The sequence below is a fragment of the Micromys minutus genome (genome assembly GCF_963924665.1).
Source record: "Micromys minutus genome assembly, chromosome: 13".
Taxonomy (NCBI): domain Eukaryota; kingdom Metazoa; phylum Chordata; class Mammalia; order Rodentia; family Muridae; genus Micromys; species Micromys minutus.
Window position 1 is genome coordinate 57,949,868 of NC_137982.1, and position 24,941 is coordinate 57,974,808.

At 39.8% G+C, this 24,941-nt stretch overlaps 2 pseudogenes across 2 annotated transcripts; both read right to left on the reverse strand.

Annotated features, from left to right (window-relative positions):
- Window positions 1–1,119: 1,119 nt before the first annotated feature.
- On the reverse strand, window positions 1,120–15,268 carry LOC308429236 (E2F-associated phosphoprotein-like; annotated as a pseudogene). The gene is made up of 2 exons: window positions 15,224–15,268; window positions 1,120–1,858 (listed from the first exon to the last, which is right to left on the reverse strand). The product of its transcript is annotated as an E2F-associated phosphoprotein-like (transcript).
- A 5,822-nt stretch (window positions 15,269–21,090) lies between these two features.
- LOC308429237 (olfactory receptor 5W2-like) lies at window positions 21,091–22,531 on the reverse strand (annotated as a pseudogene). The gene is made up of 2 exons: window positions 22,514–22,531; window positions 21,091–21,911 (listed from the first exon to the last, which is right to left on the reverse strand). The product of its transcript is annotated as an olfactory receptor 5W2-like (transcript).
- Between the last annotated feature and the right edge of the window lie 2,410 nt (window positions 22,532–24,941).

Consider the following 24,941-nt stretch of genomic DNA (forward strand, 5'->3'; position numbering starts at 1 on the left):
TGTTTATTGGGATCTATAAGAAAAAGGTTATTTTTTAAGACTTCATAAAAATACTTAATAAGTTTTGCCTAAAATTATGTTTTTTTTCTTTTTTAAATGACATTTAATTGGGTCTGGCTTACAGGTTTAGGGGTTCAGTCCATATCATCAAGGTGGGAAGCATGGCAGCGTCCAGGCAGGCATGGTGCAGGTGGATCTGAGAGTTCTACATCTTCATCCAAAGAAAGCCAGAAACAGACTGAGCATGCTCAGGCAGCTAGGAAGAAGATCTCCAAGCCCTCCCACATGATGACACACTTTCTCTAACAAGACTACACCTTCTAATAGTACCACTCCCTGAGAAGAGCATATGCAAACCATCACAGTGCTTGTATGTGGTGCTGGCTATCCAAGTCAAGCATGTATTCCACCACTGCCACACCCCAGCCACAGAAGACAAAAAGAATCATCACCTGCTGTCTCAGTTCCATTCCAACATTCCCTGGCCCAGCTCTCCTGACTTGTAGCTTGAAGAAAGCCCAGAAGGTAATTAGAGACAGAAAATAGTTCCTCTCAGGGCATACTCAAGGCCCCTTCAGGGGATTGGGGAAGGGAGGAGTGCAGAAAAGGCTTGCAGGTGTACATGCAAGGGCCTATGTTTAGGAAATAAAAAACTTTCAAGAGTTGATTCTCTCCTTCCACTGCAGATTCCAGAGATTGAACTCAGGTTATCGGGCTTGCATGTCAAGTGCAGAGTCATCTTCCTAACCACTAAAACTCATTTCTTCGTAAAACACCCATCCTGAAGTATTTTGTTACAGCAATAAAAAATGAACCAAATGCTAAGAAACAAATACTTATTCCAAAACTGTTTGATTCTAGGAAGCTCATTTAATAAATAAGAAGCCCCAAAGCCTCCAAATATGCACCAGAAATGGAATGAGTAATCAGTCCTCTCATTACTCATGTGAAAACTAAAAAGAAAAGAGGGAGAAGAGATAGTGGTTGATAACCATTCCTTTTCAGATAAATGAAATACTGCTTTAATAACAATGTCACTGAATGATATGACTAGGAAAAGGGAAATATGAGTCTATATTTGCCTTATACACTGAGCAGGGCAGTTACCTGTTACACTTTTCAAGAATGGCTTGCTAAAACATTGAAAAAATGAAAGACTTCATCCTTGTCATAGACTGCCACTTCAGTTGAACACTGTGCACATGACAAGGTGATAGATTTCCTCCACTTCTTTTCTCTGTGGAATCTTCAAGATTAGACTTCATCTTCTTAGCATTCCTCCTATTCTTCCTGTTTTCTGGATTCTTATATCTTAGAACCTCTTCTCTGTTGATAGAACAATTCATCACAAACATTGCCCTGTACTGAGTCTTGTAGGATTCATGCCTCTGGCAATCAAGGCACAAGGTAGTCATACAGGCTGGACAATTCAAAACAGCATCACTGTTTGGAACAGGCTGTTGTTTCTGATGTGCTCTTTGAAATCCAAGAGCGTGGTAACTGCTTTGTCAAAATCTTCAGAATCAGAATCAAAATAAATCTCATCATAGTACTTGGTTGTAACTCCTCCCGCTTTGGCAAGTCCTGAGGAAGACCGTGTTCCCATCGAGGATAACTTGTCCTCCATTGTCTTCATTGTGGAGTTTAGTTCAGCTTCCATTTCTTTTTCAAACTCATCTTCACTTGATGATTCGCTTTCTCCAGTAAGACATTCCCGGATGAGTTTTTGTTTTTGGTCTGGGGTTCCATGTAAAAGCACATCCATTTCATCTTCAGAACTGCTCAGAGCCGGCTCCTCGTCGCTCGACTCTTCTACCGCGTAAGGATCACAGTCATCCTGAAGTCGGTTCACAGCAGCCTAAGGATGCCTACACAGTCCGGGTATCTGTGTACTCCATCAGTATGTTCCCTAGAGCCTCAAAAATTATGTTTTAATGTCCTACAGAAGTTGCTGTTAGTGATTTTATAGATGATTCTTAAAATGGACAAAGATTATGTTTACACAAAAATTCCATTTATTCCACAATTGTACCTGCTCTAAAGAGTTCAGCTGATAACCCAACCAGTCAGCTTTTATTACATGTTCTTATTCACTAAATATTTTACCTGACTCATTTATTTAAATTGGGATGGTAGTTTACTTTAGGGACTAAAAAGATTCAGTATTAGAGTCATAATGAATAACTTTGGAGCCCCAGTTTTTACATCCTCATCAAAAATGGATATAGCTTAGGAAGATTAGTGCTCAATATTAACTGATCTCATATATAAATTATATGAAGGGTAGAAATGGACTGAGCATTGCAAGAAACCTAACTTGAGAAAAGAATGATGCAGATGGATTGTGAATGTAGAAAGAGTATAGTGGAAGGAAGTTTTGGGAATGAGGGATGTGGGAATGGAATTTAGTTAAAGGAAAGTTGGAATGGAAGGGACTGGAAGCCTTTGGAGATAGTGATGAAAATGAGACAAAAAGGCTTAATATAATCCCACAGCTCTGTTTATTTAACAAACAAGGAATCCAATTTCAATGTAACAGCAGTAATGCTAAACTGTTTGCAGGTCTGTGTCTAGAAAATGCTAGTAGGCTGAGGCATCCACTTTCTGGCCTCATGGGAGGAAATACAGGGACAAATAGAGGAGCAGGGATAGGAGAAAAGATCATCCAGAGACTTCCTCACCTGGGGATATATCCCATATGCGCTCAATAAACCCAAGCACTATTGCTGATGCCAAGTAGTGCTTTTTGGATGACTCCTCAGAGGCTCTATCAGAGCCATACTAATGAAGAGCAGGATACTTGCAGCTGTCAGATGGAACATGAGGACCACAATGAAGTAGCTAGAGAAAGGTCTGAAGGAGCTGAATGGGTCTGCAACCTCATGGGAAGAACAAAATTATCAACTATCCAAACCCACCCCAGCTTCCAGGGAATAAAACACCAACCAATGAGTTCGCACGGAAAGACCCATGGCCCGAGGTACACATGCAGCAAATGATAGCATTTTCTGACATCAGTGGCCTTTGTTCCAGCAAAAGCTCATTTTCCCAGTGTAAGGGAATGCCAAGGTGCTGAGGTGGGAGAGGGTGGTTGGGACAAAGAGCACCTTCATGGAGGCAATGGCAGGGAGAATGGAATTTGGGGAAAATTTCCAATAAAAAGGGGGGGGGGGAGAGAAAATGCTAGTAGGAAAAACATGTCTGGGAGGAAAGCAAGGAACATCTGTGGCTTTTATTGCTAAAAGGGAACACCTATAAAATTTCTTTGTCAATGAACCTTCTTTTTATAGTTTCATTTGAGACAAAGGAGGCAGCAGCAAACCTCCAGGAAACATCAAAATGTGAAGGATTTGCATATGATGATCTTTCTAAAGTTAAACAGGTATACTCAGCATGACAAAAATTAAATTAGTGTTGTGCCTAAAACAGCAAAATAGTAATTTTATACATGCAAGTCACTAACTTGTTCAAAACTGTTCAAGGATAATTAAGACATGCAAGTTAATGGTCAATCACCTTATAAATAACCAAATTCTTTTTGTACTAAGTAAAAGTTTAATTCATTTACAAGGCCAAGCTTTTGCTTCCTTTATATATATTCAAGGTTAACTCTAAATAAAGTAACTAAAAGCAAGTAGAATTTTTAAAATGAGATATGAAATCTGCTACATGTGGCACTTAAAATGTTTAAAAGGCTTACTATGAGGCTTGGGTTATGCTTCCTGATTCAATTTAACTTTAACATTATCAGTTGGACAATGGCATTAGCAAAACAAGAATCTTATTCTTCCATTTCTAGAACTCCATTGTTTTACATATTTAAATTTTTGTACAACAAAATGAAAAACTCTAAAATTAACTTAATCTGGCTCAGGTGGAGTTACAAAAAATGGTAATAAATTCAAAATTTCCTACAAGATAACTTCTGGATAGTATTATCAAAAATGCAAACATAATTTTACATTTTTTTCTTTTAGTGTTTCAAGACAGGGTTTCACTGTATAATTTTGGCTTTCCTGAAACTCATTCTATAGACCTATCTGTATTCAGAGACCTGCTTGCCCTGGTACTGGTATTAAAGGTGTGTGTCACCAATGCCCAGAGTGTACTTAAGTACCACTAGTTATCCCTCAGTTAGTGATGGTTTTTATTTCACCATGATCTATGTTTGTCAACTGTCTATTGGTATCTATCTATCTTTGTTTCTTCCTTTCTTCCTTTCTTTGCTTCTTTCTTTGTTTCTTTGTGTTTTTCTTTCTTTCTTTCTTTGTGTCTTTCTTTCTTTTTTTCTTTCTTTCCTTCTCTCTCTCTCTCTCTCTCTCTCTCTCTCTCTCTCTCTCTCTCTCTCCCTCTCTCTTTCTTTTTCTTTCTTTCTTTCTTTCTTTCTTTCTTTCTTTCTTTCTTTCTTTCTTTCTTTCTTTCTTTCTTTCTTTCTTTCTATCCTAGAACTGTAAACCAGGATGGTCCCACAGAGATCCTCTTCCCTCTACCTCCAGAGTGCTAAGATTAAAGGATCAAACATGAGTTTTGCTTGCTTGTTTTTACCACATATATAGCTGGAATCTGTGGAGCACAGAAGACATAGGAGCTGGAATTATGGACATTTGTGAGCCACCTATGGGTTTTGGGGATGGAACACAGGTTCTGTGAAAGCAGTATTTGTGCTCTTAACCAACCACCACCCTGCCTTTTTAACAAACTTTTCCAAGGGAAAATCTTCAGTAAATCTTTTGTGACCCTGAAGTCCCCAGAAATTCTCATGGGACTGATAATAGTAGAATAAAACTAAATTTGTAATGCAAACTTTGTCAGATAAGAAGTGATTTTTGCAGGGTGTGGTTGAGGGCTAAATTCCTGGCACCTGGCCGGCAGCTCTCCAGGGTAGATTGGAAACAGGATTTTTAGTAAGATTTTCTTATTATTAATCATTCCATTTGTTTACACCTTATATCTCAGTTCCCAATTAAACTCTCACCCAATCTCCCATCACATTTTATCCCACTTCCAGATTACCTCTCTACTGTTGTAAGATCCAAGGAGTCTTAGCTCAGGATCAAGACCCACGGAACATAATTAGACAATAGACTGCTATAATAACAAGAGGTTTTTATTCCATGTACATGAGGTTGTTCATCCTCGCAGGGAGATTCAACCCCAAATTCAAAAAGCACACATCTTTTATACTTTTATTGTGAGGGGAGTGAACTACTACTTTACCATTAGTCATTAGTTAATAGTATAATTTTTAGAAAGAGTAGAGAAAAGGGGGAGAAAAGGGGGAGGAACTTTGGCAGTAAGGTTGCTGACAATTTGCATTCTCCTTGAAATTCATTACAGAGAGGGGTAGGGGAGCCTTTTCTAAAGCTGTCATTTTTGTTTTGTCTTAACTCAGCTTGGTCAGTATAGCTTGACCTGTTCACTATAACTTAGTTTTTACATTTTCAGAACCTTGTTTATATATTGCAAAACTTTGAGAAGTTTTGTTCTCGTTTTGTTTCTCAGAATTGGGTGATTAGAGCATAAGCTAATTATGACATGTGTCAGGAATCCTATCTAGGCCTTTCTAGAGAGCCAGATGCTATCATTCAGTATATTATGTGGTTTTTCTGAGACTTACTCTGGGCCATTGTTTTTATTTGTCCGGCACAGGCGGGATCTCATAGCCTTGGGATGACTGGAAAGTCTCTGAGTCTGACTTCAGCCATTTCTGTGTCTTTAGTGTCTCACATTCTAGTAAATTCTGTCTTTGTCTACTTTTTCAAAAATGAGTTCTGGAAAAGTCTCAGAGCCCCTAATTTTTTTTTTATATCATCACCAACCCCACCCATCCCACATCTGCCCTTCTCCCTCTCTTTTAAAGCAACTATAAAAGGGCTCCCTCACACTCACACACTCCTCCCCACACATCCACCATCCCCATTCAGTGGGGCCTCAAGCATCCCCAAGACCAAGGGCCTTCCATCTTGTTTCTATCAGGCAAGTCCATCCTCTGCTACATGGATCCATCCAGGCTCACTCCTTGATTGGTCTTGAATTTGGGAGAACTGGTTGGTCAGACCAGACTATATTCTTCCAAAGGGATCACAACACTTCTCTGCTCTTCCAGAAAAACCACCAGCTCCAAGGATCTATTTGATGGTTGGCTCCAAGAATCCATATATGCATTGGAGAGATGTTGGTCAGACTTCCTCAGGAACCGAAGTACTAGATTCATGTTGGCAGGCAACTCTTGACCATGCCAATATTGGGTTTGGTGTCTGCAGACGTGGTGGATTGATCCCTAGTAGATCCTTCCTTCAGTCTTTTTACCATTTTTTGTCCCTGTTCTTCCTTTGGACAGGAACATCTCTGGCTCAAAAATTTTGAAGTAAGGGATTTCTGGAGGGGAAACCTGGAAAGAAGCTGACATTTGAAATGTAAATTTAGAAAATTGAATAAATAATAAAACAAAAGAAAAAAATAACTTTGAGATGGGTGGGTGTCTCCATCCCTCAATCAAAAGCTGTGCCTATCTGTTGGAAGAGGTCTCTGTAATATCTACATCCCCCTTTTCTCTACATTTCTGCTAAAGTCATCTCTGCCGGCTCCTGGGAGCCTCAAGTTTCCCTTGAGTCTGGGACCCTCTGGTGGCTATTTCTAGTTCCTCATTCTCCCTGCTTCATAATTTTGTTTGATTTCTTAACCCTCATTTCCTTTCTCACACCTCTTCTAGATCCTGATGGTGGCACCTTTGTTTTTTCCCAGTCCTTTTTCCTTTACTGGTCACCCTTTCCCTCCACCTCCCACAATCATCCTGTTCCCTCTTCAATGAAGGACTGAAGTATCAATTTGCTGGTCTTCTTTCTATGCTCCTTATGTTCTTGTTATTGTATCATGAGAATTCTGGGCTTGGATGCTAATATCCACTTATCAATGAGTGATGCATACAATGTGTATTCTTTTGTGACTGGGTTACCTCACTCAGGATGATATTTTCTAGTTCCATCGATTTTCATAAGAATTTCATGTAGTCATTGTTTTAATAGCTGAGTAGTATGTAATTGTGTAAATGTACTACATTTTCTATATACAATGCTCTGTGGAAGGTCATTTGGTTTCATTCCTGATTCTGGCTATGATAAAGAACGCTGCTATGAATATAGTAGAGCATGTGTTTTTGTTATATGCTGAAACACCTTTTGAATGTATGCTAAGGAGTATTACAGCTGGGTCCTCAGGTAGAATTATGTCCAATTATCTTAGGACCTCCCATACTGATTTCCATAGTAGTTGTACCAGTTTGTATTCCCACCAACAATGGCGAAATGTTCCCCTTAACATTCTTGGCAGCATCTGCTATTACCTGAATGTTTTACATTAGCCATTCTGATCGGTGTGAGGTAGAATCTCAGGCTGGTTTTGATTGGCATTTTCCTGATGTCTGAGGATCTTGAACATTTTTTAGGTGCCCCTTGCCATTCAATATTCTTAAGTTGAGATTTTTTTCTGTGCCCAATTTTTAATAAGGCTATTTGATTCTCTAGAGTATAACTTCTTGAGTTGTTTTTATATATTAGATATTATTTTTCTACCAGATGTATGATTGGCAAAGATCTTTTCCCATTCTGTTGGTTACCACTTTATCCTAATGACAGTGTCCTTTGCCTTACAGAAGCTTTGCAATTTTATGAGGTCCCATTTTCTATTCTTGATCTTTGAGGGAAAGCCACTGGTATTCTGTTCAAAAACATTTCCCCAGTGCCCATGTGTTCGACGCTCTTCCTCACTTTCTTTTCTATTAGGTTGATTGTATCTGATTTTATGTGGAGGTCCTTGATCCACTTGGACTTGAGCTTTGTACAGGGCCATAAGTATGGATCTATTTGCATTCTTCTACATGCTGACCATTGATGACCCAGTACCATTTGTTGGAAATGACTACCTGCTCCCCCCCCCCCCCAGTGGATGGTTTTAGCTCCTTTCTCAAAGATCAAGTTACTATATGTGGGTTCATTTTTATAACTTTAATTCTATTCCACTGATTTATCTTTCTTTTTCTGTACCAATAACCTACATTTTTTTTTTTAATCACTATTGCTCTGTAATACTGCTTGAGTTCAGGGATGATTATTTTCCCAGAAATTCTTTTATTGTTGAGAAAAGTTTTTTGCTATACTGGGCTTTTTGTTATTCCAAATGAATTTGCAAATTGCTCTTTCCAACTCTATGAAGTATTGAGTTAGCATTTTAATGGGGATTGCATTCAATATGTAGTTTGCTTTTGGCTGAATGGCCATTTTTACTACATAATCCTGCCAATCCATGACCATGAGAGATCTTTCTATCTTATGAGGTCTTCAATTTCTTTCTTGCCTTTTCATTCCAATGCTTAGGACTTAATATTTTTAGTGTGTTTCTAATTTTAAATTCACTTCACAAGGGGGAAGCTCTTCATAGCTGCTATTCAAGTTCCAGAGAACAGACAGCACCCTTTTAAATTTTCTTTCTTATATTTAGCATTCAAAACCCAAAAATTATGCATGAGAATGGATGATCTTAAGGTTGATCACAGCTGCAGAATCAAGTTTATCATGTTTGTGCTGGCAATCCCTAAGTTCTTGGGGAGACCATTATATTGTTTTTTTTTTTTTTTTTTTTTTTAACTTATCTTTTTTTTTTTTTTTTTTTTGGTTTGTTTCTCAAAAACCAAACCCTATAAATAATAATGCACACAGCTCTATGTGGGTGGAATTGTAGTGCCAGGAGATGTTAGTGATCCAGACCCCTCCCCCCAAAAAAAAGTAAAGTAGAGAAAGGGTGATATAATGTAATTTATATCATTGTCTTTATTCCAGCTATCTTGGGACACCCTCACTTCCCCTTCCCAGTATACTATCACCAAGGAGAACTATTTTACTAATGGGTGAGTCCTGAATATTTATATCAATTGGGGCAAAGTTTTATAGTAAGTAACAATGTGGGGTTATGTGGTAAGTGTGCAATTATGTAATTGAGAAACTACTGTTTTCTTTAACAGAATTGCCTTGTGCTAGGAGTCATATCATAATTTTTTTTTATTTTAAATTGTTTATTTATAAATTTCATATATTATCCTTATTTTCTTTTTTTATTGAATAACTTTATTTTAAAGAACAAAGATAAATGAAGATTTTAAACATTTTTGCATAAAAGTATAAGAATACATTTTTGTCAGTGCTTTTTTTTTTTTTTTTTTTTTTTTAAGGTTTGATAGTGTGCATTAAGAACTTACTAGTTTCAATGAGCATAAAGTACATGTACAACAAGATGTAACCTGGAATTAGTCAAAGTTTTCTTGGTGTGTAAAGATAAGCATAATGGTTTTTCATTTTATTTTATTTTATTTTCCCTTGAACTTCATATAGTCTGTGAGTTGATTCTGGGGTGTTCAGAGGTTTCTGGGGTTAGTATCCAATTATCAGTGACTGCATATTATGTCTGTTCTTTTGTGACTGGGTTATCTCACTCAGGATGATATTCTCTAGATGCATCAATTTTCTTAAGAATTTCATAAAGTCATTGTTTTTGATAGCTGAGTAGTATTCCACTCTGTAAATGTATCACAATTTTTGTATCCATTCATCTACTGAAGGACATCTGGGTTCTTTCCAGCTTCTGGCTATTATAAATAGGGCTGCTATGAACAGTGTGGTGCATGTGTCTTTGTTGTATGTTGGAGATTCTCTGGGGTATATGCCCAGAAGTGGAATAACTGGGTCTTCAGGTTGGACTATGTCCAATTTTCTGAAGAATTGCCAAACTGATTTACAGAGTGGTTGTACCAGTTTACAACCCCACCAAAAGTGGAGAAGTGTTCCTTTTTTTCCACATCCTTGCCAGCATCTTCTGTCATCCGAATTTTTGATCTTAGCCATTATGACTGGTGTGAGGTGGAATCTCAGGGTTGTTTTTATTTTCATTTCCCTGATAGCTAATGATGTAGAGCATTTCTTTAGATGCTTCTCGGCCATTCAATATTCCTCAATTGAGAACTTTTTGTTTAGCTCTGTACCCCATTTTTAATAGGGTTGTCTAGCTTCTTGAGTTCTTTGTATAACTTGGATATTAGGCCTCTATCCGATGTGGGGTTGGTAAAAATCTTTTCCCACTCTGTTAGCTGCCATTTTGTTTTCTTACAGTGTCTTTAGAGTTACAGAAACTTTGCAATCTCATTAAATCCCATTTGTCATTATAATTTCTGCTTTTATCTGTATTTGTGGTTTTTAGTCAGAGGGTGGCCTTGTAATCTGGATGTGAAAGTTTGATGGGGGAATAACCTGAAGACACTCTTCTCATTGAGGGTGTAACTTTGAGACACTGGTCTTGTTGCAGATTATCCTAGAAATGGAATCTAGTCTCAGGTTTTGTTGGGTACCTTAGAAACTAAAGCTAGAAGCCACCCTGCTTGTTTACCTGAGTTCAAACTCAGGTCAGGTCCTTTAAAATGGATCCTGAACTTAAAAGATTTGCCCTCTCATCCCTCATTTGTTTTTTGTTACTAGAAGGCCCAGTTATGGGCCTTCCTAAAGTTTTATGAACATAGTAACAAGGCTATGTCTTTGAAGTGTCCCTGGGGCATGTGTAGGGGCCCATATGTGGCAGACAAAGGCAGTCTTGAGGCTGTATACTACTCCTGTTGACCAGGGAATTCTTCAACTGCAATTGGATATGCAGTGAATCAATACTGTATCTCTGTAGCACAGGAACCCTTTCAGCAAAGCTCTAGAGATCTCTGGCTGTGTCTTTTGCATACAAAACAATATTTGGGTTAAAGTTGGTAGAGTTTCAGTGGTGGATCTGGTTTGTAGAAAGCAAGAAGACAAACATTTTTGTGCACTCTTGGATTGCTCAAGATCGCAATAACTTCTGCCAGTAGAAGAACCAAACATAACTTTACTGGCACTCAGCATGCAAAAGAATGAAAATAGACCCTTTCTTATCTCCTTGTACAAAGGTCAAGTGTAAATGGATCAAAGATCTCCACATTAAACCAGATACACTGAAACTATTAGATGAGAAAGTAGGGAAAACATTAAAACACATAGGCACAGGAGACAATCTCCTGAACAAAACAACAATGGCTCAAGCTCTAAGGTCAAAGATTAACAAATGGGACTTAATGAGATTGCAAAGTTTCTGTAAGGCTAAGGACTTGGTCAAGAAACCAAAATGGCAGCCAACAGAATGGGAAAAGATCTTTAGCAACTCCACATCAGATAGAGGCCTAATATCCAAGGTATACAAAAACTCAAAAAGCTAGACACCAGAGAATCAAACAACCCTATTAAAAAACAGGGTACAGAGCTAAACAAAACGTTCTCAATTGAGGAATATCGAATGGCTGAGAAACATCTAAGGAAGTGCTCGACATCCTTAGCCATCAGGGAAATGCAAATCAAAACAACCCTGAGATTCCACCTCACAACAGTCAGATTGGCCAAGATCCAAAGCTCAGATGACAGCAGATGCTGGCGAGGTTGTGGAGAAAGAGGAACACTTCTCCACTGTTGGTGGGGTTGTAAACTAATACAACCACCCTGGAAATCAGTCTGGCGATACCTCAGAAAATTGGACATAGTACTACCTGAAGATCCAGCTATTCCACTTCTGAGCATATACTGTAAGGAAAAGTCACAGGGCACCAATGTTGTGAAAGGATGACGATCCGAGTCACGGCACCAATGTTAGGGGAAGGATGAAGAGAGTGGGGGGGCATATGGCCCATGGGGGTGCGGCAAGGTCTGAGGGCAAGGGAGATGCCTCTGGGAGGTCCATGTTGGGAATCCCTTCCCTGAGGGACTAGCCACACAACAGTTTAGTACGGAATAGAGTTTATTCAGGTCATGGGAGAGTTAAGAGGGTGGTAGAGGCAGAGAGAGAGAGAGAAGTAGAGGAGTAGAGGAGTAGAGGCCGGCCATGAGCACGTGGGACAGAGGCGGGGGAGGGAGAAGGGAGAGCAAGTCTGCAAGAGCACAAGGGCAAGAGAGGCCAAGAGAGAGAGGAGAGGTCAAGCAGCTCTTTTATAGTGTCAGGTCACTGGGGCGGAGCATACCTGCTGGGTAATTGAGAGGTGGGGTATACCTGGCTGTTGCTAAGTAACTGAGGGGTGGGGTTTACAGAATCCCAACATTCCCCCATTTTTTTTAATTAAAAAAGATAAATTAGAGGCGATGGTGGACCAGGAACAGGGTCGTTGTGATCTCTTGACTGCTTTATGCTTGTTTGGGGCGATGTTTTTTGAGAGTCCAGAAAAGTGGGGGTAGGGATGTTTGTCTAGTCTTAAGAGTTGGCTGTTTCCTTGTTGTCCATGGTCTGTGGAACCATCTGAGGATAGGTCAGAAGTAACAGGTCCAGTGGAAGCGTCTGTGTCTGAGAGAGAAGGCTGAAGCATCTGTAGGTTGCTTCTCTGGAGCTGTTCTAGATGTAATAAACACCTGGACTTGACAAGATGCTGGAACACACACATGTGTATACATTATAGGTAGAGATTAAGTGCATTTGGTTTGGAAGAAAGAAAGATTTTTCAGGAGCAGTCCTAATGCCGCCAATCCTCCCCTTTTCTTATTATAAAAAGGAGACAAAAGGGAGCGAGAGGCCGATGGTGAAAGGGGAATGGGGCATCGAGTCTCATTGGCTACTTCCTGCTGTCTTGGAGCGTCGTAAGGGGGTGCAGCTGGCTTTCACCATCGGGATCCACTTGGCAGATGTTCACATCAGGCTCCTCTATGGACAGTGGCTGGTAATCCTGTAACAGGAACTAATTATTAGTTTGATTAGAAATTTTTTGTTTGTCGTTGAAGTAGACAGAAGATTGATAAGGTTCAGAGCAAATTACTATAATGTGTCCTGAATATTTTAAAACGACTTGCCATGCCATGAAGAGGGATAGGGGAAAGGTGTGGAGTCATGGCAACGTCAGAATAAGGGCAGCTGGATGTTGATAGTACTTACAGGGGGGACTCTGGCTGGTTTTTTACAGTAGAGCTTACCAACAACTTCTGTCTCCCACCTGGGATCTCATGGGTCTTGGATGTGGTAAAAGAGCTGCAGGTGTCTCAAGAATCACCTTAAAAGGGTCCTGGTAGGGTCTAGTAATTGGATGACAACAGAAGAGTGTTTAGTAACAGACTCGGGGATCTACCTGAGACACTGGTAAAGGAAACATGTTTGTGTTAGTAGGTTGACTGGATAGAAGAAGCAGAGGGGTTGCTAGCGAGCTTGGGTTCAGGCAAATGGGGGGGGAGCAAAAGAAATAGAGGCTCCCAACTTAGCTAGATCTCTTCTCCAATAAAGGGACAGGACATGTTGGCACTAAACTACCAAAAGGAATGACTGAGAGGTACACCCCTAAAAATGTAAGTGAGTGCTGGAATCTGGTGAGGAAGGTAAGGTGTCTTACCCAACAATAGGAAAATGAGAGGGAGATGTAGGTCCCCAAAACTCCGTCAGAACCAAATAAGTGGCCCCAGTGTCCAAGGGGAAGGAGATGGGCTGCTCACATACCATGATAGCTACCCGTGGCTCCCTGTTCGTGATGGCAGTGGTCAGGTCAAGGGAGCCTGGGCCTCTTTAGTTGTCCATAGCCAAGCCTAGAAGGCTGGAGGATTATTTGGGCATGATGTCCCTCTGTCTTGCGTGACACAGGGCAATCAACAGCCCAATGTTCCTCTGGATCATACTTAGGACATGGCCTCTTGGCTTGTGAGGGCTGGAGCAAGCTTTCACCCAATGACCTATTAACCACATCTGTAGAAGGGGCCTGGTGGTGTAGCAGTGGCTGGGGCTGGTCGGGAAGCCTTTGCCAATATATGGTATTTGTGAGCCTTTTTACGTTTTCCATGGTACACTTTAAAGGCCAGCACCAAGACTTCTGTCTGTGGAGTTAGGGGTTCCCCCTCAAGCTTTTAGGCTAGTCTCTTATGTCGGGGTAGCTCTGGGAAAAGAAATAGGTCATTAGAAGTTGTTTACCTTTTGGATTTTTAGTATCTAAGTTAGTGTCTATCTGTTTGATGGATCTCGTCTGCATGCACTTTTTCTGCTCCCAAACTCGCTGGCTTTCCCCAGGAAGTAAATTATTAGTGAGACTCATAGTAAAGCATGGAACATCAGACTATAAGATTGTGGCGCAGAAGAGGACAGAAAGGAGGAAAGGGGCACCGGCAGTGGTGCTTGAGGCTGGATGGCGTGTCCACATCTACATGTGAGTCTGGCTGTGGAGGGGAGTTTGAAAAGCTTAGAATAACATGAGTAGAAGCTGAGGTAGAGGTTTGGATTTTGCGGCGATGGCTCGTTGTTGGCTGGATCGAGAGCTGTGGTGTCATCTGCCTTATTGCCTCATTGCTAAAAGGAGGTGAGTGGGGTTACAAGAACACAGAGAAGAACTAGAGCGGAGATAGACAAATGCCTGTACACAGGGAACCTCTTTCCATTTACCAGATCTTCGGCAGTATGAGTGAAGGTCTCATAAAATTAATGAGTCTAGGGTGCCATTTTTTGGCCATTTTGAGTCATTATCTAGCAGATACTGAGTCCAAACATTGTTGTAGAGGTGTACCAATTTAGATGTCTTTAGCTGAGGTATCAGTGTTAGAGATTTGGAATTTTCCAGGAGACATCCCAGTGGGGAGCCTGGTGACCCGTTTTGAGACATTGAGTTTTCCATTGGGAAGGTACAGGGAGGGGGCTATGGAGCCATCCAATCCAGCGTCCCAGTGGATGAAACTCGGTAGAAAAGTTTCGCCTATGCGCAGGGGTCACGAGTCGTCACTCGGACTCCTGGTGGCTTCGCAAGATCCTGGATCTGGCAGAGAGTGCCCTCGCCAGGACTAAACTTCGGCTGAGTGAACCAGCTGCTTAGAGCCCTGGGGGAAGGGATAAAGAGTGAAGGGCACTCCCGACGGGACCTTCTCAATGGTCAATGTCTGTCTCAAAACTGTGGCTATAGAGAAGTAACCCTCTTTGCCCGCAAAGGCTGGCCAGGCCTTTTTGGGAAATCGGGGATTCTCTCTGCCAACTGGAGTGACAGTCTCTACCAATTTGCCAGTGTTTGTGCGGGAGCTTTAGCCACAATCTGGTATCAAGAAAAGTGAAACCGTGTGGTGTGTGGCTGATCTATCTCAGCGGCCCATGTGGTGGGAGCTATTGGCACACATGGTGGAGCAGTGGCCAGCAAGTGTCTAGAGCTTCAGTAATGGCGACAACTCACGTGTTGGAAGTCTGTGAGTTGGGCAGCTGTTGGCAAGTCAGCCATGGCGGCAGACGGAGAGGCAGCTGTGGCACATGACAGCGGCAGCGGTAGCAGCAGCGGTGGCGGCAAGGAGACAGCGGCGGTCAGCGGAACGAGAAACAGTACGGGAACTCGAGGCAGTGGCGTCGGTTAAGAGGAATAGGCAACCGCAGCGCCAGCCATGCAGCCGAGGCTATGCCAAGCCCGATGAGGTGGGCCAGGGTGGCCGGCAAGGACCGGTCGCGAGAAAATCTAGGTCCTTGTGCAGGTTTGGTTTAACTACCTCAGTAAAGAAAGAAACATTTTAGATATACATTTGAAATCTAGAGGAATCCCACCTTTTAGAATAGGTAGTGAGCTTTAGGCAGATGTACTTATCTGGGTGGAGTCTTATTTGGTCTATTGGAGGTAGATCTGATTGTAGCTTATAAGAGATAACAACATGAGTTAACAACATAAACATTTTTAAGATGAGCCTTTATGGAGCAGAAGGAGCAAGAATTGTATGTAGTGGAAAAGGAAGTTTAGCAAGAGGAAACATGAAGCATTAATGGAACCAGAGCTTACATAAGAAAGTAACCATATATCTGAGCTACTTGTTAGAAAATAGAAATCTGTTTTTTTTTTTTTTTTTTTTTTTTTTTTTTTTTTTTTTTTTTTTTTTTTTTTTTTATATATAGTTAAACTGCAGTTACCTTAGCTGTCAATGCAGTCAGAAATCTGGCTTAGAATAAATAAAACTTTTAATCTAGCAGGCAGAATACGATTGAAAGTAATAAAGGGAAACAAAACATGCACAAGACAGGCACTATTGCACACAGGTGAGAAAGTGCAGTTGGGGCACTGGAGGCACTCACATACAGGGAGGGGATTTGGTACTGTGGCAGCAGGGCAAGGCTAGGTGTTCCGGCAAGGGGGCGGGCCACCCCGCCCCTCGGCAGGCAGGCAGTACCTGTGCTGCTGCCATGGCAGGGGACCACATGTGTGATCTGCTAGGCAGGCGGCTGCTTACTAGGAGGCCTGCTTTCATGGTTTCCCTAGGGACTGCCAGCAGGGCCAGGGTCCCTGCAGAAACCCAATCGCCACCCTTCTGTTCACTGCCCCTAGGGAGCGGCCGGAGCCTGGGGCACTAGGCCTATGGCACATCAGCCTGCTCTGAAGCTCCTGCGGGAGGTGTGTCCCAGGCTGCTGCTCCTTTCAGGAAGCCCACCTTCAGCAGGCTCTACTAGCTCTGGATTCCTGCCGCAGGCCCAAGCAACCAAGGCTGAGCCTTCTGCAGAACCAGATGCCTGCCCACTGGGTCCCAGCGGACAAAGAGTCTGGGACAGAGACAAGGACGGAGAAAGACCATGTGGTCTGGGAACAGCTAGGTCTAGCAAACAGTCTCAAGCAGAGGCTAGGAGCAGGGACAGACCTTCACACAGAACAGATTGCTAGGAAGGGAGTGCAGTTTATTGGTTTCTGATCACTGTAAATTAAGCTAAAGCATCCCAGGAAATAGGGACAAAGGCGGCGAAAACAATCCCATGGGTGAGGGTAGGTATAGCTGCCATGGGGGCGCAAAACTTGGAGGCTGTGCTCCACAGAGGCGGCCTCTGGGTGAGAGGCTGCAGTGGGGTTAAAGCAGAGGCAGCGCTCCTTGGAGGCGGTGCTCCAGAAGGAGATCCAGGCCTGGCCTGGGTCTAGTAAAAAGAGGAGGGGTGTCTCAAGGGAAAAAGTCCTAGAATGAAGGTCAGTAAAAGCATCTGTCCTCAGGGGTAGTTCAGGAACACTTCCCTGGGACCTCTTGAATGCTTACTCTGACCGATGTGGGGAGGGAGCTTACCGGGTCTTGTGCTAGTGAGCATCAGGATGAGAACCTGCATTTTCTTGAGTCATGCTGGCACCAATCCAAGGTTGTTAAAAGTCTCGGAAAGGAAAGAGATTATCTGGTTGTGAGGAAATCTAACCTCCTCACACGGGGCACCAATGTAAGGAAAAGTCACAGGGTACCAATGTTGTGAAAGGATGATGATCCGAGTCACGGCACCAATGTTAGGGGAAGGATGAAGAGAGTGGGGGGCATATAGCCCATGGGGGTGCGGCAAGGTCTGAGGGCAAGGGAGATGCCTCTGGGAGGTCCATGTTGGGAATCCCTTCCCTGAGGGACCAGCCACACAACAGTTTAGTACAGAATAGAGTTTATTTAGGTCATGGGAGAGTTAAGAGGGTGGTAGAGGCAGAGAGAGAGAGAGAAGTAGAGGAGTAGAGGAGTAGAGGCCGGCCATGAGCACGTGGGACTGAGGGGGGGAGGGAAAAGGAAGAGCAAGAGAGCACAAGGGCAAGAGAGGCCAAGAGAGAGAGGAGGGGTCAAGCAGCTCTTTTATAGTGTCAGGTCACTGGGGCGGAGCATACCTGGCCACTGCTGGGTAATTGAGAGGTGGGGTATACCTGGCTGTTGCTAAGTAACTGAGGGGTGGGGTTTACAGAATCCCAACATATACCCCATAGTCACTCCAATATACCACAAAGGTACATGCTACACAATGTTCATAGCGGCTCTATTTATAATAGCCAGAAGCTGTAAAGAACCCAGATGTCCTTCAGTAGATGAATGAATACAAGAATTGTGGTACATTTACACAATGGAGTACTACTCAGCCATCAGAAACAATGACTTAACCAAATTCTTAAGAAAATGGTTTCACCTAGAGAATATCATCCTGGGTGAGATAACCCAGTCACAAAAGAAGAGACATAATATGCAGTCACTGATAGTGGGATGCTAACCCCAGAGGCTCACACTGCCCCAGAAACAACTCACAGACTGTGTGAAGTCCAAGAAATAATGAAAACAAAACAAAAAATATAGTCATGTTCAATCCTTACAATCCTTACACACCAAGAAAACGTTGACTAATTCCGGGTTACATCCTGTTTTACATGTACTTTTTGCTCATTGTAACTAGTAAGACCTTAATGCAGAGTATCATACCTTAAAAAAAGAAAGAAAAAAAAAAAGCCAAGTACTGACACAATTGTATTTGTATACATTTATGCAAAAATGTTTAATTTTTTTCTTTTATCTTTGTTTTTTAAAATAAAGTTAAAAAAACAAACAAACATAACTTTAAAAGGGGTAAGTCTCATCTGGTTTCTGGAGTCTTGTTCTCTATAAAGAATGAAGGAAATAAGAGTCATCCAGTCACTGTCAGTATCTACAGTTTGTTTTAGGGTTCTCTTTATCTAATGTACCAATCCTGTACTATGGGGTCTATAAGTACAATGAAGTCTCCACTCAGTCCCAAGAATATTAGCTAATCTCTATCTTCTTACCTGGGACACAAATATAGGTCCTTTTTTTGACCCCATTAATTTAAAAAAATCATACCCCTGAAGAATTCTTTGTTGTCATTTGCACAGTCTCATGCTTAGGTGGGAAATTTTCACTCCATCCTGAAAAAAGTATCTATAAATATTAGGAACTATTTGTATCTGAATTTTCTTTGGTTTGACCTCCATGAAGTTCATTTTTTAGTAGTGTCCAGGCTTGGTACTCCCGTATTGATTATCAGGGTTTTTCTCATTGGCACCTAAGCTAGCCATTTTATATGCTTTATACCTTTTAACAATTTCAGCAGTGTTCGAATTTACATCTTGATTTCTGATGTGGGACTGGTCAACTAAGTTCTACATTCTCCAGATTTCCATGTGTGAAGGATGATGGATTATTTTTAGTATATATTGACCGATTTTTTTCTGGTAAAATTAGTTTCTAGTTAGCTGTTCTCTGACATCTCTTATGACACTGACACATGGGCAGGCTTTTGGCGGACATCACACTGCAGCACAGTGAAGCCTTATGAACAGAACAGAGGCTGTGCTAGGAAGATGGGGCTCATTGAGCTCAAAGTGTGCACAGTATAGGAGTAGATCTAAGTGTTTCCGCTGGTCTTGACATGTGTTCAGAATGATGCTGAGCCTAACACCCATCTTATACCTGAAAGTTAAAGCCTTCTCTCTACCATTATCTTTAACTTTCTGAGATGAACTCTTTGCTCCTCCCAACTCCATGTTTAGAGAGTCCCTTAGAATTTCTTGTAATCACTTGATGAACACTGTCAGAATCAGATGATTATCAATCTTAGTATCCAAATATCCATCAGCTCAAACACCTGGACCTGAATGGAATCACATGAATTGCATTTGCTGATATACCATAATGTGCCACATCATGAAACAGAGCAACACTAGGTCTTCAATTCTGAAACAAGTTCATTGGCTACTGATACTGGTAAAACTGAATGATACTAGAAAACTTTAGAACTTGTAATGTGACTGAAAAAAGAGAAAATCATCAGTATACTTTAAACTTACATCTACAACAAAAATTTTTCACAAAGAATTTTTAGAGCTTCAACCACAAGAAATCTAATTCAAAACTCTATGAGAAAGGTATACCAGTACATTCCTTTATTCAGTAAAAAAAATCATTTCTGAAACTTGTTCTAGATAAAAACAAATGCCAGAAAAATTATATATAAATTACTGAGAATATATTAATTCATAGGTTTCTGAATATTCAAAATAAAAGACAAGATAGTAAAGTATTTTTCTTTATGTAAACAAAATGAATCACTTTAAGCCTCAATTTATTTTATGCTAGGTACTAAATATCCAGAATATGTTACAAAAAGGTTAATCACTCAGCAACATAATTATCTAGAATTATTTTAGATTTGCATCCACAACTTTATTTGGTACTTTCTTCAAGCCCTAAAGTGTATATTTATGAACATATAATACACCATTCTTCTTTGTAAAATTTTTATGACAATGGGAAATGGGAATTCCCTAAATTTCAAATTATGTGGAGTTATATTTTGCTATTTGTTTTTCCTGTTGTTTTGTAGCTATGATTTTGATATTTTCATAATTAGGGTCATTCAGTGTTTCAGCAAGTGAAAATTCATATTTTTTCATTTTATGTAGAAATTTAAGAAATGGTTGCAAATCAATGAACGCTTAGGACTGAGGGAGAAAACAAAAGAATAAATAAGGAGCCAGTGGTGGACATGACAGATGATACTTCTAGCACACACAGATTTATTACCAAGACTGATACTTGTGTTAATCAAACATAATTGATTTTAAAACATACCTGTTACCATAGCAGAGAATCAGCCATAAAAATCATGACACAGACTATTTCCCATACCCGACAAGTATCTTTTTTCTTTCTGAAGAGACAGAGTATCTACCTCTTAAAAAGAAGCTATCCTAAAATTGGATTAGAGGGTTTGCTGTGGTGCTAAGTCAATAAATTTATGCATATAGACTTCTTTCAAATGTATGTAACTATGATAGTATACATTAAATATATATGTATTTACACACACACACACACACACACACAAACACACACACACACACACACACACACACACACACACACACACACACACACATATATATATATATATATATATATATATATATATATATATATATATATGTTTACATATGTATATCAATGCCACATAAGCAAGTAAGCTGCATAGGTAGCTTAAAAAATCTAAATCTCCCCAAATCAATGAATAATACACTACATCATATTAAATTTGACATTGAGTAAAGGATAGATACATGCAATTTGAGCATAATGGAGATTGGTAGTTAAATTTCTACAATGAGGGAATATATCATGATGTTTGTTGAAAACTAAGTATAAATAGAAGCAATATTTTCTAACATTAGATGATAAGCTTGTCGATATATTGTTATAAATTAGTACATGATGCATTTTTTTGTGATGGAGAATAAATTAAAAGTAAACCTGTACAGTTACATCTGAAGTTGATATAAAGTCACCTTTTTGTCTTTAACTCTTTAAGTGTCTTTTTCACATCCTGGTTCCTCAGACTGTAAATCAGAGGATTCAACATTGGAATCACCAGGCTGTTAAACAATGGTGTCATTTTGTCTTGATCTAGAGAGTAGGAAGAACTCGGATGAAAGTACATAAAGGGTAGAGTTCCCTGAAAAATTGCAAATGCAGTCAGGTGAGGGGCACAGGTAGAGAAAGCTTTGGACCTTTGATCATCACAGGAGATCTTTAAGACTGATGAGATGATGTAGGAGTAAGAGACAAGAAACCCAGAAATTGTACTTAGTTCAGTAATCCTAAAAATTGTGAATATAGCTGACACATTCGCCTCTGTATCTGAGCAATAAATTAATGGAAGAGGAGCAACATCACAAAAAAAAGTGGTTGATCTCATGGACCAACAGAAATACAAACTGAAGGCCAGGGTTGTATGTATCAAAGCATCTGTTATTCCTACCACGTAAATCCCAGCCATCAGGAGGGAGCACAGCCTGCTGGACATGTTTACTGTGTAGAGCAATGGGTTACTGATGGCCTGGTATCTGTCATAGGCCATCACTGCCAGTAATAGACACTGGAATCTACAAAGGCCCAGAGAGTGAAGAACTGCAGTGCACATCCAACTGTGGAAATTGAATTTTCCTCAACTAAAAGATCCACCAGCATTTTGGGTCCAATTGCAGTGGAATAAAAAAGGTCAGAGGAAAAGGGGTGGCTGAGAAAAAAGTAAATGGGTGTGTACAGCTGTGTGTTCACTCTAATTAAGATTATCATCTCAAGATTGGTCAATAAATTGATGAGCTATACAAGTAGTAATGTGGTAAAGAGGGCCACTTTCATTTTACTTCTTGGTAATTCCCAAGAAAATGAATTCATCCAGAGAAGAGCAATTTCTCTAGTCCATTTGTCTTGGATAAACTTTAAAAATTAAAACTCATACATTCAACATACATTTATTATGGAAATAATTATTTTATTTTTACTGTATTTTATCCTCAAGATAGATATAAATTTATTTCAATCTTAATATGTAATAGACTCATTTAATTTTATAACCTCTCTCACATAACAATTAATAAACTATAATATAGAAATTGTTCTTTTCAAATGCTACCTTCTATTCATTAGTTTTCCAAAATTTGCTTTTCTCAAGAGGGATAATATATTCATAATTATATATTCTTATAATCTTAAAAATAATATATATTCACTTTGTAAGTTAGTGAGAATAAGGGACAACATATCAATGTTTCAAATATATATATATATATATATATATGTGTGTGTGTGTGTGTGTGTGTGTGTGTGTGTGTGTGTGTGTATGTGTGTGTGTGTGTACTTATTTTCCAAACAGCAAGAGTTTATAGAAAACTTTTGAGTTTTAAAAGACCCCAATTCCTTACTAAAAGAACAGCTTGCATTTTTCCACTGTTTCTCAGCAAAATTTTTGTTAATTAGTCTACAACAAGCAACAAATAATTTGCTAATACTTTTGTTTCCAAGTGTTGTGGCTAGCCACCATACTTGTATAGTATTTGGGGAAGAAGGTGGTAGCATTTGGAACCAAAGGACAAATCTTATAGTCATTCAATGTATAAGGCTAAAATTTGATGTAATTAACATCAAATCACACATATATATGCACAGCTGAAGATATTGTGTATTTCACATTAGAAACACTGAAACAATATGAGGCAAAATGAAGAATAACAAGACATATGGCCTTCTGTTTACGTGCAATTATGTGAATTTTTATAATTTTCCAAATGTGTGTGTGATTTATAAAATATTTGAAAATTAGAATGTTGACATGTATGTTTATAGAAGAATTTTCTCACTTATATGTATTGTTCTGAGAGTTGAAATTCACAATTTATTATTTTGATATATTTTCATGATCTTTATCTTAATAAAATTCTAGAAAAAATTATTAAAAATGCAGATAAACAAAACACAGTCTTTGAATTCAAACATATATGTAAATTGAAATGAATAGAGAATAGTTTCAAATAATGTATTAAAATTATTAAAATATATTTTAATAGGTGCTAATAAGACAGTCATCCTTCATTGCTAAATATAAAATTGTATTTTCAATAGATTTTAGACATACTGACCCAAGTAGAATTCAAGTATTTATGAAATCTAAAATTACATAGAGATTTTTTGAAAATAGGCATTGGCAAATATCATCAAGGTCCTACAGACCCCATACAGCCCACCATAAAATTTGATCGAAGTGCTTTGGGTTTTTCTTAGGGGCCGTTGAGGGGACTATGCCCATACATTGGCTTTCAGAGGAGGCAGTGTGGGTTCCTCAATGGCCTCTTTCCTCTGAAAAACTAGAGGCTGCTCATCAATTGGTAAGAGAGCAATTACAGTTAAGACATTTGGAGCCTTCTATCTCCCCTTAGAATACTCCAATTTTTGTCATAAAAAGGAAATCAGGCAAATGGAGACTCTTACATGACCTCAGAGCTATTAATGCACAAATGCAACTGTTTGGGTCTGTTCAACGTGGTCTCCCGCTTCTGTCAGCTTTACCCAAGCTGTGGGAGATAATTATTATAGATATTAAAGACTGTTTTTTCTCTATACCGCTACATCCCAGAGATAAAGAGAGGTTTGCCTTTACTCTGCCTGCCATAAACCATGGAGAACATGATAATAGATACTAATGGAAAGTTCTCCCACAAGGAATAGCAAACAGTCCTACTATGTGCCAGCTGTATGTACAACAAGCTTTAACCCCTATTAGAAGGCAATACTCGTCATTATCTATTTTTCATTTTATGGATGACGTCATTTTATGTGGCCCTAATGTTCAAGACTTAGAAATAGCCTTTGATGATTTAGTTAAGTCCTTACAACACTTTGGGTTAACAATAGCTTCAGAAAAAGTTCAGCGATCACAAGTGGGAACGTTCTTAGGTGCTGTCATTCACCCAGAATTTGTTGTACCTCAAAAAATAGAAATCAGGAGAGATAATTTACAGACATTAAATTATTTCCATAAGCTCCTAGGAGACATTAATTGGCTAAGGCCTTTTTAAAAGATTTCTACTGCTGAACTAAAACCCTTGTTTGATATTCTTGAAGGAGATCCACAGTTAACATCCCCACCGGCTCTGACCCCAGAGGCTGTGGCAGCCTTACAAAAGGTAGAAAAAGCCTTGACTGAAGCTCAACTAGTCAGAATACACCCTGGTGAACCTTTTGAGCTATGTCTCTTACAGACTGAGAAGCTGCCTACTGCAGTATTATGGCAGAAAGGTCCTTTGCTGTGGATTCATCCACAGGCTTCTCCAGCCAAAACTATTGAATGGTACTTCTCGGCCGTAGCCAAACTTGCCTTGCGAGGATTAAAGGCTGCTGTTATTCATTCTGGTACCTATCCAGAAAAAATAGTTATTCCATATACTGCAGAACAGTTACAGACTTTGGCTGCTGTTAATGATGATTGGGCCATACTTGTATGTTCCTTTTCTGGGACATTTGACAATCATTACCCTAAAAACCCAATTTTGACCTTTGCACGCTGTCAGCCTCTCGTGTTTCCTCGTGTGACAAGCGCAGTCCCTCTTACAAAAGGTGACATAGTATATACTGATGGCTCTAAAACAGGACTAGGTGCATATGTGCATGAAGGCAAAGTAGTAACCAAACAATTTGCTCAAAATTCCCCTCAGCTTGTTAAATGTCAAATTGTTCTAGAAGTTTTACGTGCTTTCCCAGGTCTACTTAATATAGTCTCAGACTCCTCTTATGTAGTTAATGCAGTTAACTCCCTAGAGGTAGCTGGTCTAATTCAAACTGGGAGCCCTGTTGCTT